The 20,201-nt window shown below is 40.4% G+C and overlaps 1 pseudogene; it reads right to left on the bottom strand.

Annotated features, from left to right (window-relative positions):
• Nucleotides 1-19,028: 19,028 nt before the first annotated feature.
• On the bottom strand, nucleotides 19,029-19,514 carry LOC118677723 (annotated as a pseudogene).
• Between the last annotated feature and the right edge of the window lie 687 nt (nucleotides 19,515-20,201).

The following is a 20,201-nucleotide window of genomic DNA, read 5'->3' as shown; positions in this document are numbered from 1 at the left end:
GTTGCCAAATATCCTGCAATGCACAGGAAGCCCTACCCTCTCAACAAATAATTATTTGACCCAAAGTGTGCAAAAATTGAGAAATCTGGTTTAGAGGTAGAGTGAGAGGATAACTGGTCAGTACCCCAAATAGTATGAGGGAATGGAGCATTCACATAGCTTAGAGAAGAGCATTCAGGCCAACAGTTTTTTTCCCAGAATGCCTATGATGCCTATTTACTAGTATAGTCAGCCAATTGACAGAACTCTGGTAAGACTTGGAAGGTAGAAAGGAGAGGCAGTTATTCTCCAGAGGCAGTAGCCACCAGGTGTTCACAGTTGCAAACTGAGGGATTTGGTGGCCATTTAGTTGTCACATCTTGAAGCATCACATGTCTTAAGCATGACAACTAAACGGATCATCTAATCCTGAACTGGATCCTATATTGGAGGGACATAAATTGCTCTTTTTTTTCTCAATTAAATCCATCTGATCTAGTGAGTCATTTAGGATGGCTGTTTCTTGGCTGATTGTCTAGAGAGGATTTATCTAGTGATGTCAGTGGTGCATTTAAGTCCCCTACTATGATTGTATTGTTGTCGATCTCTCCTTTGATATCTTCCAGGAGTTTTTTATGTATTTGGGTGCTCCTGCATTGGGTGTATATATGTTTATCAGGGTTGTATCTTCTTGTTGTATTGATCCCTTTAGTATTATGAAGTGGCCTTCCTTATCTCTTGTTATGACCTTCACTTTGAGGTCAATTTTGTCCAATATAAGTATTGCTACCCCAGCTTTTTTTTCATTTCCATTTGCCTGAAAGATATTTTTCCATCCCTTCACTTTCAGTCTGTGTGAGTCCCTTCTTCTGAGGTGGGTCTATTGTAGACAGCAAATGTATGGGTCATGTTTTTTTATCCATTCAGCCACTCGATGTCTTTTGGTTGGAGCACTTAGTCCGTTTACATTTAAAGTTATTATTGAAAGGCACTTGTTTATAGCCACTTCTTTATTTGTGTGGCTGTTTTCTTTCTGAGCTTTTTATTTATTCTTTTTACTCCAGTCCCTTTAGCATTTCTTGCATTGCTGGCTTGGTGGTGATAAACTCCCTTAGCCTTTTTTTGTCTGTGAAGCTTCTTATTTCCCCTTCAAGTTTGAATGATAGCCTTGCTGGATAGAGTATTCTTGGATTCAGTCCTTTGCTTTGCATCACTTTGTAAATTTCTGTCCATTCTTTTCTGGCCTGATGTGTTTCTGTTGAGAAATCATTTGATACTCTAGTGGGAGATCCCTTGAATGTAACTTTCTGTCTCTCTCTTGCAGCCTTTAAGATTCTCTCTTTGTCCTGAACATTTGCCATGGTAATTATGATGTGTCTTGGTGTGGGTCTTTTTGGGTTCACCTTGTTTGGGACTCTCTGTGCTTGTGTGATTTTTTTCTTCCCTACCTCTAGGAAGTTTTCTGATATTATTTCTTCCAATAGGTTTTCTAACCCTGTTCCTCTTTCTGTTGTTCTGGCACCCCTATTATTCGTATGTTGTTTCGTTTCATGTTGTCCCATAGCTCCCTTAGGCTCTCCTTCTGTCTTTTATTTTTTTTCTCCAATTGCTGTTCAGTTTGGGTGTGTTTTGTTTCCCTGTCTTCTAATTTGCTAATTTGGTCCTCTGTTTCTCCTAGTCTACTGTTGATACTTTCAATGGTATTTTTTATTGCAGCTATATCACTCTTCATTTATTCTTGGTTCTTACATAATTTATTGATTTTTTCATCTGTTTCTTCTTGCTTCTTGCTTAAGTTGTTGATTTTTTCCTCCATCTGGTTTATACACTCTAGGATCCTTAATCTGAATTCTTTTTCTGTCATGTTGCATGCCTCTGTATCACTTAACTGCTTTTCTGGTGCGTCCTCCTTTTCTTTCCTTTGGGGGTTTCTTTGTCTACCCATGTTTGATCATACCGCCATGTTGAGTCGTTCAGTGGCTGCTCCTTGTGTGGCAGTGGCTCCTCGGGAAGTTGTGGTAGCAGCTGCTCCTCAGTTGGTAACAGCTCCTCTGGTGGGTGCTCTTCACAGTTGAGGTAGCTCCTCTGGCTGGTGGGGTGAGGCTTCACACACAGCTGGTGTTCCTCAGACAGAGGGTATGGTGATCAGGAGGCTGCTGTTCCTTTGACATAAATTGCTCTTAATTCAACTGGAGTTCCTCCTAATTAGAATTCCTCCCAAATTACTACCTCCTAAAAATGCCTTTCTTTTCACTGGGATACTAAATTCAGACTTTTCTTCAATAAAGCCACTTGGGATACTAGAATTGTGGCTATGTATGTCAATAATGGCAATAACAGAAGTAAATGACCTTTATAAAGTTAGATACAATCTCTTTTTATTCTTACAAAAATATCCTGGAGTCCAGAAATGAGAATTGTCTTTGAGTTACTTTGGCAAGTAGAGCTAGAACCTGAATCCAAAAAAGACTTCTAGCCTCAAATTTTTATATCCATTCCATTATATTTCTTTACTTATACATTTTCCCATTCATCAAATAGCTATGGAATACCTCTAGTATTATATACTAAGCACTGTGCTACCACTGCCTGCAATAGCATACTATGTTTTGATTTTAACATGTAATATGGACTGATAATCTATTAATATATAGCAATAGAAATACTATATGGCATATTGTATTTTCCTCTTCACTCATTATAATAGGAAAAGGCCAGCATTTTGTGAAGTTTCAAATGGGAACTCTATTTTCAGAAATGTGTCCACTTTAAACATGAAAAAAGGAGTAGAAACTTTTCTACTGCCTATGTACACAAGTCCATTAGCTCTTTCACTTTATCACATGACTTTTACTTAAGTTTCACAGTGTAAGAGAAAAAAAAGTATCTCACTCCTAATAAAAATGGTTCACTTCTTTAATTAGCTTACTTCTTTGATGACCAGGCTCCTGATCCCTATTCTAGGATTGATTCACTGAAATTATATACCAGTGAATTTTTCTCATTAAAATTATTCAGAAAGGCATCTCCTAAACTTATCCTATATAATAAAAGCATAATATGCAAATCAACCAAATGGTGGAATGACCAGTTGGCAGGGGCAGGGTCAGCAGGCAGAAGGAGGGAACTACAATGGTGGGGGGGGGGGCAGTGATTAGCAGCAGTGGAGAGATGAATGGGGGGGGCAGCACTGTTCCCTGATTGGCCTGGTGGCAGCAGCTTAGCAGCTGGGTGATAGGGGTGGCATTGTCTCCTGATCGCCCATCCGGTCCCCTCCCGCAGAGGGAGGCCAGACTGGTTTAGGCCCTCTCCCCGGGGAATGGGCCTAAGCCATCAGTAGGATATCCCTGGAGGACTCCCAGACTGTGAGAGGGCACAGGCCAGGCTGAGGGGAACTACCCCCCTCCAGTGCCTCTAGTATGACTATAAAAGTTTTAAAATATCATGTATTTCCCAAGTATCAAACACTCATGAACTTGAATACCTGCTTGCATAAAGAACAAACAAAAGATTGCCTCACAGAAAAACTAATGGCTTCATGGGCTGCATTAGATTGATTTTATATGCTTAATATACAAAAAGCACCAGATACATAACAAACACACAATTTGAATCACCAGTAATTTACAAGATGACATATGATGAGGTGCTTATTGGAAAGGTTTGCCTGAGTGTAGGTGGGCAGTTTGAATGCCATGCCTTCATTTATTGCACATCAATTTCCTAGCCTTCTCTGAGGTGGCACACCTACCTCAGGCAACTTTTGCATAAATATAGCTATCTAAATTGATGTAATATTTGAGCCAACCTGCATGATACTTTTTTAAAAAAACAATATTACTAGCATCAGTAATATTGTTTTGTGGGGTATTTTTGTTTGTTTTTCCAGAACCCATCTGAACACCACAAAAAGCACAGTTTGGGAAAAGCTGGTCTCACTTCCAGCTCTTTGCTGTTTCTAGTCAGGGCACTGACATGGGGGTTTTGTAACTGTAGAGTTTGTATGTGGCTGTATTTATCTCTCTGTCTGCACTCCAAAATGAAACATTAATAATGTCTGCATAATCATGTCCTTCATTCCTTTCCACTGGTTTATATAGCATTAATAGTTTTCTGTGGACAGATGTACAAATGACAGAATGAAGCATCATGCCAAATTCTAAGCATTTATACACTAAGTTGTATTTTTTTAATGTATCAAAGTTAGGCACACAAATACAAAGACTGGATTCCTACATGCAAAGTGAATAGAAACAGTTTTTTGATAATGCTGATCCTCTATACAGAAATGGGGAAACTTGGATTTGGATCACTGAACTCATCTTTATCAATGACATATGCCTCAATACACTTACCTTCCTCTCTACCACCCTAATGTTTGCTTCCATCTTTTTTCAACTTTCTTTCTTGATACCAAAGACCAGATTAACTGTGTCTCCATCGTGCTCCCTCATATACTCTAAGTTTCCAATCACACCACTTTCTTCAATTGTAGTGTGATTTTTCTCTTTATTTTTGTGTATTTCCTACTGGATTGTAAAATCTCTATGGACAGAAATTATTTCTCTGGTTCACTGTTGTATTTCTGGGACTGAGAATAGTATCTGGTAGATAACATGTGCTCAATAAGTATTTGTCAAATTAATAAGTATTATCTTTCCCTTACTTGTGTGTGTGTGTGTGTGTGTGTGTGTGTGTGTGTGTGTGTGTGTATGTGTGTCAAGAGGGATACAGACCAAGAATTGACAATTACAAGGACATCATCTCTCATCCTATATAATAAAGAGTTAATATGCAAATTGGCCATCACACCATCACAAGATGGTGGTGCCCACAGTGGGGGTGGGGCTGGCTGCTCTGCACGCCTACCTCTGGAGTCCCCTCAGCCCTACCAGGGGCCTCGGGTCCTCCTGCACCCCCCACTGACTGACAGCTTACCCAGGCTCCTCCAATGAGCTCCCCATCCCTATCTTTCTCCTTCCCTTGAAGCCGAAGCCTGACTGTGGTGTCCAACAAATTGGAAGTTATAACTCATGTCATTGAGAGTGTCCTCCTTTCCTCAGCTGGGGCCGGCCACTGTACATGCCTGCCATCAGAGTCCCTTCAGCCCTGCTGGGGGCCTCGGGTTCTCCTGCACCCCCCACTGACTGAGGTGAAGGAAAGTCTCAGATGGCAGCTGCCCAGCTGCCCAGGGCCGGCCTGAGGCACAGGTAACCAGTGCCGGCCAAGGCTTGCGCTGCCAGCAGTGGCAGCAGCAGAGGTGTAATGGGGGCATAACCTTCCCCTGATCGCCGGGTCGCCTCCTGCCCCTGAGGGCTCCTGGACTGTGAGAGGGGGCAGACCGGGCTGAGGGACCCTCCTCTCCAGTGCATGAATTTTCATGCACCAGGCCTCTAGTGTTATTATAATTTTGGTGTTTGTGGTATTGAAGAACACAATGTCAATAATCTTCTCATGTCTTTATATATTGGCTTTATCCTTTAAAATATTAGATTGGCTAAAAATTTCAAGAGTCAGTTTTCCTAAAATGAGGATTGAATTATGTAAGCTCAGTCAGATTCTGGCTATACATGTACTTCAGTGTTTCCTTCCCTTTTCTTTCTTCTTTCCTTCCATTATGTTTCTTTTCTTTTCTCTTTTCTTTCTTTCTTTCTTTCTTTCTTTCTTTCTTTCTTTCTTTCTTTCTTTCTTTCTTTCTTTCTCTCTCTCTCTCTCTCTCTCTCTCTCTCTCTCTCTCTCTCTCTCTTTCTTTTTTTGAGTTCTTATTTAGAAAATAATTTTGACTATCAGACAGTTGAATTCTGGGCAGCCTTGTTGAGTTTGGATTCTATTGGTCGATGTCCTTATTATTAACTTTAAATAGACCTATGCCGGGTGGCTATGGTTATGAAATACAATTGTAATCTCCCCCCCCCCTTTTTTAGGTGCACCTTTCAGCATCTTGGATATTTCTCTTTGAGTAGAATTTACAATCTTATAATGTAGGTGATGAATCTATAGGGATTTTAAAATGGTGTAAACTAAAATGAAAAGTGGAAAAGACTGGATAGTCTAGGGGTTAGTCAGGGTTCTCAAGAAACAGAACCAATAGTATGGATAGATAGTAGATAGATAGATGATATATAGATGATGGGAAGATAGATAGGTAGATAGATAGATAGATAGATAGATAGATAGATAGATAGATAGATAAATAGATAGATAGATGATAGATAGATAGATAATAGATAGATAGATGATAACCAGATAGATAATATAGATTTAAAGGGAAAGGTTTTGAGGAATTGGGGCTTGTCCTTGTGAAGGCTGGCAAATACCTAATCTGCAAGGTAGGCTGGCAGGCTGGAGACCCAGTGAAGAGCTGATGCTACAGTTCAAGTCTGAAGGCCATCTGCTGGCAGAATTGCCTCTTCATTGAGGGCAGTCAGTCCTTTTCTATTTAGACCTTCAACTGATCATGACCCCCACTCACATTATGGAGAGTAATTTATTTTACTCAAAGTCTACTGAGTTAGATGTTACATTCATCTAAAACAATAACTTCAGAGAAACATCTAGAATAATGTTTGAATAAATGTGGGTACTATGTGTGGCCTAGCCAAGCTGACACATAAAATGAACCATCACAGCCCATATAAAAAATGTCTTCTCTTTCCCCATACCTACCAGACATAAACAGTTTAGAAGGCAAAACTGTTATGCCAATCCTGGTTGGATTTTCTTCCACCAGAACAAAGAATATTTAGGAATCTATAGTAGACAGGATCAGAATTAAATCAGATCAATTGTTTTTCCCATTAAATTTAGAATAGGCTGTGCGAGTGATGGCGAGCCTATGACACGCATGTCAGAGGTGACATATGAACTCATTTTTTTGGTTGATTTTTCTTTGTTAAATGGCATTTAAATATATAAAATACATATCAAAAATATAAATCTTTGTTTTACTATGGCTGCAATTATAAAAACATTTCTATATGTGACACGGCACCAGAGTTAAGTTAGGGTTTTTCAAAATGCTGACACGTCGAGCTCAAAAGGTTCGCCATCACTGGGCTATGCCCTTGACTTGTGTGGCTCTTGGTATTTGTTTAAGTTGTTCTAAAACAGTGTGCATTATCTTCCTCATTATCAAAAATAACTATAAATTCACACAGATGTGGTAAGTAGCATACACATTATAGAATACAATCATTCCTATTGCTTGGTTACTTCTGTGATAAATGCAGAGACTCAGATATTGAATACAGGAAATGGAACCCAGTAGCTAGAAGCTCACTCTAAATTTTCAGTATAAAATCTAATTGGGTTCCAAATTTGACAGAATGGTTGTTTCTTGTTCCCAATCAATGATGAGCTAGACTAGAAAAGCCATAAACTATCCACACACTACATTTTCTTTTACATTCATAAGTATAGCAATTCTTTTTTATCCATGTTTGAATTCTCCCACCAAAGCACGGCCAGGAATGCCCGTAAAAATACTTGTCTACATGGGAGATGAAAGTCCCCTGTTTTGGCCATGTGGGAAGACAGGTGGCCATCTAGAAGGGGTCCACTTCTGCGTGTCATAGATAAAATGGTTTTCCCTAACTATAAACAAAGTGCCCAAATAACTGGTCAAAGGGCTTGCATTAGGAAGACCAGGTGCTCAATGCCACACAAGAAAGATACTATGTAGTAGGGTCTGTTCTCTCCTTGATTGATGCAGGCTCCATAGATAATGGAAACTGCATGTGTTTTTCAGAAAGCACTATGCTGTGTGAACTGCAAAGGAAAAGAAAACAGGCATGAGATTTTAAAAGAAAGACAAAAATCAAGAAAGAAACCAAAAACATTTTGCTTTTGTACTCCTATGGTGATAATAAAGTCTGTAGATGCTGGAAATAAAAGCATGCACTTTTTAAAGAAACTAAATGTGGTTACATGCCCTCCTATCTATGAGCAAACTCAGATTCAAGAGAACATTTGGAAACTTGTACTTTAGCTATTCATTTGCTTCCACAAAACAGGTATGGGGGTGTTGCCTTTATTTTTATTTTTCAGTAATTTTTTTCAATGATTTAAAAATATTATAATTCTGGAATTAATATAATTGTATAAATATAAACTGTTTTTTCTGTGTCGAGACTGAAAAATACAAACGATAGTGTTTATATGTTAAACTATTTTTTAAATAAAAACAATATTATTAGATAGCATCAGAGTATATTCAATATTATAATTTTAGGCATTAGTTGATAAGAATATAAATTAATTCCTGTTAAGACAGATAACATCAAAAACTCAAGAATGGTGCTTCTTAGATGTACATACATTTTTTGGGAATGCATAAATATTTTGAATTCTTGCCTCATAGCTAAGTATAAATTTCTAGCATGGGTCAAAATGTTGCAAAGAAATCAATCCTGGCAAGACAATTAAAAACAAAACAAAACAGAAAATACCAAGTCAGCCTCATAAAAGGCAATAAATAAACTGAAAATAGAAATTGCTTTTATTTTCAAGTTAATTCGTTTTGGCAAACCACATGGTAATATAATGTCTTTTATATGATACTAAAAGAATATTTTTCAGTGTGTAATGAGTAGACTCCATTACTAATGAATAACATTTACCATATGACAGTTTATAATCATAATAGAATAGATATGGTTACTGCAGTATAATTTAATCAGATGCCACAAGAATTATTTATTTATTTACTTAACTGACCAACATCTAATTATCCCTGTGTGTGGCTGCTGTGTGCAAAGGGAAGAGCGTTTCTCTTTCACTTTGTCGCCATGACCCCTGGAGCTGTAAGACTTATTAAGATCACAGCCATAGATTAGATTTGTCTGGGCAATGAATAATTCTGGAATTTATCTCATCATACTGGATGAATTTTGCAATATTTTAATAGCAAAGTTGGTAAGGGTAGCTATTATAATGGCATTTATAGAGTCTGTCCTGTGTTCTGCATAATCACTGTTCTTTTTCACGATAATCCTGCAAAACACTCCCAACAAAATGTCTATCATAGATGAGAAAACTAGGCTTAGAAAAGCTAAATAACCCTCCAAGATTGAACAGTAAGAAATGTCTAAATGACTAAGCACAATTATCTATGTCCCTGTAGTTTATGAATTTTTGCACTTTCCATGCTATCTATCTTTATGTGGATAAATGCTTGTCTTGCCATCAAGAATTAAGTGCCTCTATATTAGAAGTGCTCAAACAAACATTTAATATACCACAACAAATAATTTTATGTAAAAAGAAAAAATAAGGTTTCTTATATATTTTGTGACATAACCTGAATTGTAATATTATCCAAATAAATTAAAGCCACTACAATAAATCAAATTATTGCTGTTATATTTTAAAATATAATACAAAAATTAAAAAATTATTAAAAATAAAAACTACTTTAAAATGCACACAACACCAAATGTGGATGTGTTGTTCATGTATGTTGATATAGAATTCTTCACCATATTTCAAATTCCAGAATTGAAAAGTGTCTATTAAATTAGGACATCAAAGTGCTGAGACATGCCTAAGTCCATCATTAGAAATAACAATGTGCTGATATTGCCAAGATTCTGGAGGTCTATTTTCTAACCAAATGTTCCATGTTTCAAACTTCCTTACAAATGCATAAATATTAGTCGCTTTTGCTAGCAGAATGGATGATAGATGCTTAAATTCCACCCCCCGCCCCCCTCCCAACACACACACACACACACACACACACACACACACACACACACACACACATATTTCTGAAATAGAAAAGAAAACTTCCTTTTTTTTTTTACTCAATTTTTGTTTCCAGATGTCCAGGGTCAAAGGTTGGAAATAAAAGTATCAAGTTTTTGCCTACTCTAACCAGACAGCATGTACAAATATGGGAGAGCTTTCCAGAGAGTGTTCTTGTGCACTTTTATATTTTCTCTTGTCTCTCCTAGTGAGAGGCCCATATCCACTCTTCTTAATAATGCCATCTAACTGTACCTTGTAAGTGGTCTAGGTCTCTTGTATTTATTTTTCAGTTAATTGACTGCATTGTGAACCCTTAAAATGAGTGCATAAATTTGAAAATTTGCTAATTCTCTTCTTGAGTTTGACATGCCATGTTCTACTTGGTGACATTTGATATTCTCTCTTTGATAACTAACTCAATATAAGATGAGAGAGAGAGGGTGAAGTAATAAAAACTAGAGACATAATGAACTTGATTCTTTTTTGTTCCACTGAATGGTTAACCTTTAACAATTACTTTAAATTTAAGAAAACATTTTGTTCCTGGCCATATTTTAAAGAAAATATTATGGAAATTGACATTCTACCACAAATATATTAAAAGACTAGGGGCCCAGTGGATGAATTCCTGCACCTTGAAAGGAACTGTGGGCCACGAGGATGTGGTGGGCACAGGGACAGGTCTGGGCCCATTCTCTGTGCCCCTGCCCGGCACCTCCTCTGTGGCTCCTGGTCCCCTGTTTGCCGGCAGCCCCGCTCCTGCTGCCACCACTCCCATATGCTGATGACACTGGCCCTGCTCACACCCACTGACTATGCGGAGTGATTGGGGCCAGCACCAGCAACGGGTGCAAGCAGGGGCCTGCGCTGTCAGCAGGTGCAAGCAGTGGTTGCTGCCCCTATTGCCCCTCAGGAGCAGGGGGAGGTGGAGAAGCCCTCAGGGGTGATTGGGGCTGGAAGCCACTGTTTGCATCCACTGATGGCACCAAGTAATAGGCACCGGCGCCAGGCACTAGCAGCAGGTGCGAGCGATGGCTCCAGCACCAGTTCTGGGTGCAAGCAGGCCGGCGCCAGCAGTGGGTGTGAGTGGCAGCTTCAGCACCAGCAGCAGGGCCATCTCCACCAGCGGGTGCGAGCGGTGGCTGCTGACCCTGATCACCCCTCAGGAGCAGGGGGAGATGGAGAAGCCCTGAGGGGCGATCGGGGCCAGCAGCCACTGCTCGTACCCACTGACAGCACTGAGTGATTGGGGCTGGCATTGAGCGCTGGCAGCAAGTGCGAGCAACAGCTCCAGCACCGACAGCAGGTTCAAGTGGGGATGGTGCCAGCAGCAGGTGTGAGCACCAGGTGGGACTGTGTTGCATAGGAGCAAGGAAATTTCAGTAACCACCAGAGGCTCACCCCGATGACAGCGACCAGTGCCTCAACTTGGTCTGGCACCCCCACTCATCTCTTCCACTATTCCACCACGGCTGACACCCACCATGTTCCACGCGCGCCCCCAGGTGGTCAGCACATGTCATAGCAACCAGTTGTTCAGTTGTTCGGTTGTTCGGTAGTTCAGTTGTTCTACTATTCAGTCTATTTGCATATTAGACTTTTATATATATAGAATAGAGGCCTGGTGCACAAAAATTTGTGCACTCGCGGCAGGGGTCCCTCAGGCAGGCCTGTGCCCATTCACAGTCCAAGATCCCTTGGGGGATGTCCACTTGTAGACTTAGGCCCACCCCGTGGGGGATCAGGCCTAAGCATGCAGTCAGACATCCTTCTGGCAGCCAGGGAGCCCTCGGGGAATGTCCGACTAAAGGCTTAGGCCCCCAAGGGATCAGGTCTAAACCATTAGTTGGACATTCTTAGTGCTGCCACGGAGGTGGGAGAGGCTCCTGCCACCATCACTACATTGGCCAGCCATGAGCCAGCTTCTGGCTAAGTGGCACTCCCCATATGGAAGTACACTGACCACCAGGGGGCAGCTCCTGCATTGAGCGTCTGCCCCCTGGTGGCCAGTGAGCATAATAGCAACCGGTCATTCTGCCGTTCCGTCAATGTGCATATTAGCCTTTTATTATTATTATATAGGATGTCCCTATTTCCCCCCTTTTGCCTCCTCTACCCAGCTCTTGCCTCGACTTCTCTCTGGCCATCACCATACTGTTGTCTGTGTCCATGGGTTGTGCATATGTTTTCTTTGGCTAATCCCTTCTTTAAATTCACTTCTTTAAATTTTTATTTTTAGATAAGTGCTTATAACTGCACTATTATATACTTTCCATTATATTATTTAGAATTAAGATATTTTTTAATTGAACCCTTGTAAATTTTAGCACAATTTAAGAAATTATGCTAGAAGCAATTAGGAGATTTTTCATGTAATGCAGATACATTTCAATTAATATTTTATTAATTTTTAATTTTTTAATATTTTAATTTGAAAAAACTCATACATGTAAAAATAAACTATAAAATACTACAGCATATTATATGTACCCTTTACCCAATTTCTTAGGTGTTAATAATTTAAACATAACCATTATACAACTAACAAAATTTAGAATATATTTTTCTTATAATCCCTTTAATGTTACTTAATCCATTTACTTTGTTTTTGTTAATCTTCACCCAAGGATATTTTCCATTGGATTTTAGAAAGGGTGAAGGGAAAGGGAGAGACACATTGATTGGTTGCCTCCTGCACATGCTTTGATAGGGACTGGGGATCAAGCCAGCAACTGAGGTACATGCCCTTGATTAGAATCAAACCTGGGACCCTTCAGTCCATGGGCTAATGCTCTATCCACTGAGCAAAACAGGCTGTAGCTTAATTCATTTACTTTTAATCTATATGTGTCTTTATATTTAAAGTGGGTTTTGTTTTTGATTCACCCTCATAATCTGTCTTTTAATTGGTGCATTTATGCCACTGACTTTCAGAGTGCTTACTGATAGAGTTACTGCCATATCAGGCGGCTTCTGGGGCTTCTGGGTCCGGCCCACCTTGCCACCCGGGACCCGCTGGATGGCAGTGCACTGGCGGCTAGCGCTGTTCCGCCCTCCCTGTGGTATGCAAATTAGCCGCCATCTTTGTTTGTGGTTAATTTGCATATCACACTTATTAGCCAATGGGAGGCATAGCAAAGTTATGGTCAGTTACCATGTTTGTTTATTATTAGATAGGATTCCTTTCAAAGGCTTAATTAGGATGTTAACTTGAGATACCATATTATAAAAATAAACGTAGAGCAACATCCATGACTTTTGTTTTTTTCTTCATGAAATATACTAAATAGTTTATAGTGTTACATTATTAATAACAAATATATAATGAGCAATTACTTGCTTATCACTGAGCAAGAATAACAAGAAAAAATGATTCTTCCCTTCCATTAAGTTTCAGTTGGATTACTGTAAGTGCTCTCTTTTTTTTCTATAGTATATTTAGTGCATTGAGCCTCTTCTGTGACTATTAGAACAAAGGACATCTCCTGAAACAGTCTGTAAAGCTGCATGTCTAACCAATGCCTCAAAGCCCAAAGAGAGGAAGCCACAGAGGAGAGTGAAGGAAGACAGGGATAACTGGGTGGGAGAAAAGAGAAAAGTTATGAGGGTTCTAAAATAGAAATACTAATTAATCCACTATCTTTTGTCAACATGGGAGAACATAACATAGGAAACAATGTGATACAACTGTAAGAACAGCCAGTGGATTCGTGTTCTGTTCTCAAAACCTCAGGCCTTCTATTTCAGCTGATACAAACATGCATATTCAGAAGGAGAGTTTCTTGTGTTTCCTTTTTAATGACTATCAATGAGCCATAGGATAACTTCTTACAAGATATGCTAATAGCTTTCAAAATCTGTATTTCACTAAGGACAACTGTTGTTCTTTGCTCTCTTAAGAGTTTAATGGTGTATAAAAATGCCATAGATTTCTTGACATTAATTTTGTATCCAACTACATTGCCGAATTCATTTATCAAGTCTAATAATTTGTTATGGAGTACTTAGGGTTTAATAGGTACAGTATCATGTCATCTGAAAATAATGATAGTTTTATATTCTTTTCCAATTTGTCTAATTGCTATTGCTAACATTTCCAGTACTATGTTGAACAGGAGTGATCAAAAAAGTGGGCATCCCTGTCTTGTTCTTGTTCTTAGGTGAAATGATTTTAGTTTTTGCCCATGGAAAGAAAGATTTATAAGACAATCCCATTTACCATCGCACCAAAAAAAATTAAGATACCTAGGAATAAACTTAACTGAGGAGGTAAAAGACCTCTACCGGAAAACTACAGGACACTGAAAAAAGAGATAGAGGAAGACATGAACAGATGGAAGAACATACCATGTTCATGGATTAGTAGAATCAACAGAATTAAAATGTTCATACTACCCAAAGCAATCTATAGATTCAATGCACTCCTCATTAAAATACCAACGACATATTTCACAGACCTAGAACAAACTCTTCAAAAATTCACCTGGAATAAAAAAAGATCCCTGAATAGATGCAGCAATCCTGAGAAATAAGAACAAAGTAGGAGGGATCTCAATATCAGATATCAAGCTATATTACAAAGCCACTGTTCTCAAAACTGCCTGGTACTGGCACAAGAACAGACATATAGACCAATGGAATAGAATAGGAAACCCAGAAATCGACTTGAAACACTATGCTCAATTAATATTTGACAAAGGGGCAAGAGCATACAATGGAGTCAAGACAGTCTCTTAAATAACTGATGTTGATAAAATTGGACAGATACATGCAAAAAAATGAAACTAGACCACCAACTTACACCACACACAAAAATAAAGTCAAAATGGATAAAGTATTTAAAGGTAAGATGGGAAACCATAAAAATCTTAGAGGAATCCATAGGCAGCAAAATCTCAGACATATGCCGAAGCAATTTTTTTCACTGATACAGCTCCTAGGGCATTGGAAACTAAAGAGAAAATAAACAAATGGGACTACATCAAAATAAAAAGCTTCTGCACAGCAAAAGAAACCATCAACAAAACAACAAGAAAGCCCACTACATGGGAGAACATATTCGCCAATGTTATCTCCAATAAGGGTTTAATATCCAGCATTTACAGGGAACTCATACAACTTAACAAAAGGAAGATAAACAACCCTTCGAAAAGTGGGCAACAGACCTAAATAGATACTTTTCTAAAGAGGACATACAGAAGGCCAAGAAACATATGAAAACATACTCAAAGTCACTAATCATCTGAGAGATGCAAATCAAAATGACAGTGAGGTACCATCTCACACCTGTCAGAATGGCTATCATCAACAAATCAACAAACAACAAGTACTGGCGAGAATGCAGAGAAAAAGGAACCCTCATGCACTGCTGGTGGGAATCAGACTGGTGGAGAACAGTTTGGAGTTTCCTCAAAAAACTAAAAATGGAACTCCCATTTGACCCAGTGATCCCACTTCTAGGAATATATCCCAAGAAATCAGAAACACCAATGAGAAAGGATATATGTACCCCTATGTTCATAGCAGCACAATTTACAATAGCTAAGATTTGGAAACAGCCTAAGTGCCCATCAGGAGATGAGTGGATTATAAAACTGTGGCACATCTACACAATGGAATACTACACTGCTGTTAAAAGGAAGAAACTCCTACTATTTGCAACAACATGGATAGATCTGGAGAGCATTATGCTAAGCAAAATAAGCCAGTCAGAGAAGGATAAATATCACATGATTTCACTCATTTGTGGAATATAATGAACAACAGAAACTGATGAAGAAAAACAGATCCAGAGCAGAGAAGCATGGATCAGACCATCTAACCTCAGAGGGAAGGTAGGGGAAGATGGGGGTAATGGAGAGAGATCAACCAAAGGACTTGTATGCATGCATATAAGCCAAACCAATGGACACAGGGGGGTGAGGGCATGAGCGGAGGGTTGGGGGTTAAAGGGGATAAGGACACCTATGTAATACCTTAGTCAATAAAAAAAGAAAAAGAGCAGGGAGAGCATAATTAATTTCAACTAAAGTGTCTCAGAAAACTTTATATTTCTGACCTTCTGATACACTCACTCTCTACTTTTTGAAATTAATACCAGTGATGAATTGATTGTCTTATCATTTCTCTTTTTTTTTTCATTGTAAAAGATTAAGAGGAAAAGAAATGTTCAGAATTTTTATGTATATGTGTTTGCCATGAGGTCTTCTCCTTGTCAATGCTCATCTCTCTACACATTATTCTACTAATTCTGGAATGACTTGGAATTAGTTTTTTCCAAATGATGGGAGATTGAAATAAATCCCAAATTTAACTTCCCTTCACTACTTATTCTTCTCTTTCCTAAAACTTCCCTAATCCTTCTCTCAATGGAATAACAATGGCAACAATTTTCTTGAGATTTTTTTTCTTGAATCCAAAGCAAGTAATTTCAAAATGGTCTTTAAAAATAATGTTATTGTCATGACCTTTTATTCTAGAGTAATATTATTAATACTTGAAAATTCAACCAATGTCTTTTATCCTAATGAGACATTGACTGTAAAGCTCTATTTTCACCAGATGGGGATGTTTTATCAGGAAATTTCACTTTTATAGAGCAAAAAAGGATTCTCCTACAACTATGGAAGTACAGATGGCAAAAACCACCTGTGTTTTTAAGATTTGAACATGAAATAAGAGACTCTTAAAAAGATTTTGAAGATATTTCAGTATGGTGCTAGTCCTATATAATAAAAGCATAATATGCAAATAGACCGAATGGCAGAATGACCAGTTTGCAGGGGCAGGGCCAGCGGGCAGAGGGAGGGAACTGTGATAGGGAGGCAGCAACCAGCAGCAGCAGAAGGGTGATGGGGGGGGGGGGGGCTGGCACCATCTCCTAATTGGCCCAGCAGTGGCAGTGTAGTGGCAGGGTGAAGGGGGTGGCCATGTCCCTCGATCACCCATGCGGTCCCCTCCCGCAGAGGGAGGCCAAACTGTGGCTTAGGTCTGCTCCCTGGGGAGCGGGCCTAACCTGTCAGTAGGACATCCCCTGAGGACTCCCAGACTGTGAGAGGGCATAGGCCAGGCTGAGGGCCCCTCCCCCATAGTGCCTCTAGTTTATATGATTTACATTAGTTAGATATTTGCAAGTTGGACTATATTTGTTTACTAGGGGCCTGGTGCACAGATTCGTGCACCGATGAGGGGGTCTCTTAGCCTGGCCTGTGACCTCTCACAATCCAGGACCCCTCGAGGGATGTTGAATTGCTGGTTTCAGCCTGATCCCCACAGGCCAGGCTGAGGGACCCCACCAGTGCACAAATCCATGCACCAGGCCTCTAGTATGCATATAAGATCTTTGGTTAATCTCTTCCAACCTCTCCCCTCCTGCTTTCCCTCTGAGATTCATCAGTCTGTTCCATGTTTCCATGCCTATGTGTTGAGCGTCTGCCCCCTGGTGGTCAGTGTGCATCATAGTTACCTGTTGAACAGTTGAATGGTCACTTAGGCTTTTATATATATAGACTAGAGGCCCGGTGCATGAAAATTCATGCACTGGAGGGGAGGGTCCCTCAGCCAGGCCTGCTCACAGTCTGGGAGCCCTCAGGGGTGGGAGGCGACCCGACCATTAGGGGAAGGTGATGCCCCATCACACGTCTGCTGCTGCCACTGCCGGCAGTGCCAGCCACAGCCGACCCTGGTTACCTGAGCCTTGGGTGGCCCTGGGCGGCTGGGCAGCCACCATCCAAGGCTTGCCTGTGCCTTGGGTGTTGAATGGGCAGCCGACATCTGAGGCTTGTCTGTGTCTCGGGCTGGCCCTGGGTGGCTGAGGGCGGGTCCAGCCACACTGTGTGCCTGCCACCCCTCCAGCAGGGCTGAAAGGACGGGGGGACTCCGACGGGGCTGAGGGGACTGGGTGCCGCCATCTTGTGGCTATGGGAGCTGCCATCTTTGTGATGGTGTGACAATCAATTTGCATGTTCTGTCATTATTAGATAGGACTAGGGGCCCAGTGCACAAATTCATGTACCTTGAAAAGAACTGAGGGCTGCGAGGCTACGATGGGCACAGGGGCAGGTCTCGGCCCACCCTCTGTGCCTCTGGCTGACCCCTCCTACCACGGCCCCTGGTCCTCTGTCTGCCTGCAGCCCCACTCCCACTGTCACCACTCCCACACACTGACGGTACCAGCCCTGCTCGCACCTGCTGATGGCACTGAGTGATTGGGTAGTGGGTGCGAGAGGTCGCTACCAGCCCAGATCACCCCTCAGGAGCAGGGGGAGGTGGAAAAGCCCTGAGGGGCAATCAGAGCAGGGAGCCACTGTTCCCACCTGCTGATGGCACCAAGTGATCAGGGCCGGCACCAGGCACCAGCAGTGGGTGCAAGTGGCAGCTCCAGTGCTAGCAACGGGTGTGAGTGGGGCTGGTGCCAGCAGCAGGTGTGAGCACCGGGTGGGACCATGGCATACAGGAGCAAAGAATTTTCAGTAACCACCAGAGTCTTGCCCCGATGACAGTGACTTGTGCCCTGCCTTGGTCTGGCGCCCCCGCTCACCTGCACCTCTATCATGCAGCAGCTGACACCTTCCATGTTCTGGGCTCTGCTTCTTGCTGCTGATGCCTGCTGTGTTCTGTATGTGCCCCCTGGTGGTCAGTGCACATAATAAAGACTGTTTGGTTGTTTGGTTGTTCTGCCATCCGGTCTATTTGCATATTAAGGTTTTATATAGAGAGAGACATATTAAGGTTTTATATATATATAGAGAGATATTTGCATCTTGCTTGCAAAAATAAATTTGTTATCAACTGCCTTTCTCTATCCAAGTAAAGCATTGGTAAGTTTGTAAACATATATATAATAGTATTTTAACATGGAAGGTAAGATGTAGTGGGTTGTTTTTTTTTTTTAAGTCTCTTAAGCTGGAACTGTACATCAGTTCTCTTGTCAATTCACAGTTTGTTTTAATTTCATTTTATAAAGTTCCTTGTTCTTAGACAGATGCTGTATTCTCCACATGGATAGCTAGTCATAGATTAGTAACTATTAATTAGTAACTATTAATATACTTTTGTTTATATTACACTTTAACTGCTATTACTTTATCACATTTGTAAAGAAAAATAAGTGTGTTAACAAGATGTTTTATTTATTTTATCATCAAAATTTCAAATATGTATTTAAAAATATTTTTTTTAGGACACAAAGTTTTCTTTATATTTTGGGGGAAGGGATGCCACACTTATACTCAAGAGAAACATTTTTATCAGCACAGAAGCGGTGTTTTTTGTTTGTTTGTTTGCTTGTTTGTTTTCACTTATCATGCCATGAATTCATAGGGAATAGATTGCAGTGGCTCAGGCTCTTTTCCATTGGCTCTCACAAAATGTGAGTCTCTGGGTGGAGCAGGCTGACACTTCAGTTGAACCCTAGTACCTTTCTTTTTGGCTTCCTTCTTTTTCTGATAATTTTCCTTCACATATTTCAGGAAGCTATCTTGGCTCTAAGAGTGCTTAATATGCTCAATACACACAGTAATTCTCTTGTCAAGAATCTTGCCCTTAACTTGCTTGTTCACAATAATGCACACTGCATGCTAGGTGACATTGTAGATTTTTCTAGTTTTGCCCTGGTAACATTTGTGGGTCATTCCTTTTTGAACAGTGCCCATTCCCTTGATGTCCACAATATCACCTTTCTTGTAGATTCGCATATATGTGGCCAAAGGAACAGATCCATGTTTTCTGAAAGGCCTAGAGGACACATGCTAAATGCCTCTCTTCTTTCCCTTTGTGTTAGTCATTTTGGCAAATTACTGGAAGATGGCAGTTCTGGCTGAAAATCTCAAATATGTATTGATTAAGTTATATATCATGCTTTACTGCGTGTGCCTCTGATGTGAATTGAGAAATTCTTTGAAGTAATTAGCTTGAAAATACCTATGAATGAGAACACACAAATATACATATAAAAGGACAACTTGTCACTTAATTTTCTCCCTATTTTGTTTCAAACAAGGAAAAAATATTATAGGTTACAAAGCTCACTCAAAATTATTTATGAAGCATAAATGAACTATAAATATTATCCTATATAATAAAAGGCTAATATGCAAATAGACTAAACGGCAGAACAACCAGATGCTATGATGTGCACTGACCACCAGGGGGCAGACGCTTAATGCAGGAGCTGCCCCCTGGTGGTCAGTGCACTCCCACAGGGGGAGTGCTGCTCAGCCAGAAGCCCTGAGCCAGGCTCACGGCTGGCAAGAGCAGCTGCGGCAGGCCAGGGGGAGCTGGCCTAAGCCATCAGCCGGACATCCCCCAAGGGTTGCTGGACTGTGAGAGGGTGCAGGCTGGGCTGAGGGAACCCCCTGGGTGCACGAATTTCATGCACTGGGCCTCTAGTACATTTATAATTGTGTATTACAAATAAGGGAACAAAAGAAATTCTTCAAATCTGACTATAATGCCTTACTTTTTAGGTTACTTTG

Source organism: Myotis myotis, unplaced genomic scaffold (genome assembly GCF_014108235.1).
Source record: "Myotis myotis isolate mMyoMyo1 unplaced genomic scaffold, mMyoMyo1.p scaffold_m19_p_2, whole genome shotgun sequence".
Classification (NCBI taxonomy): Eukaryota; Metazoa; Chordata; class Mammalia; order Chiroptera; family Vespertilionidae; genus Myotis; species Myotis myotis.
The sequence above is the reverse complement of the archived record's forward strand: the minus strand, read 5'-3'. Positions and strand labels throughout refer to the sequence as shown.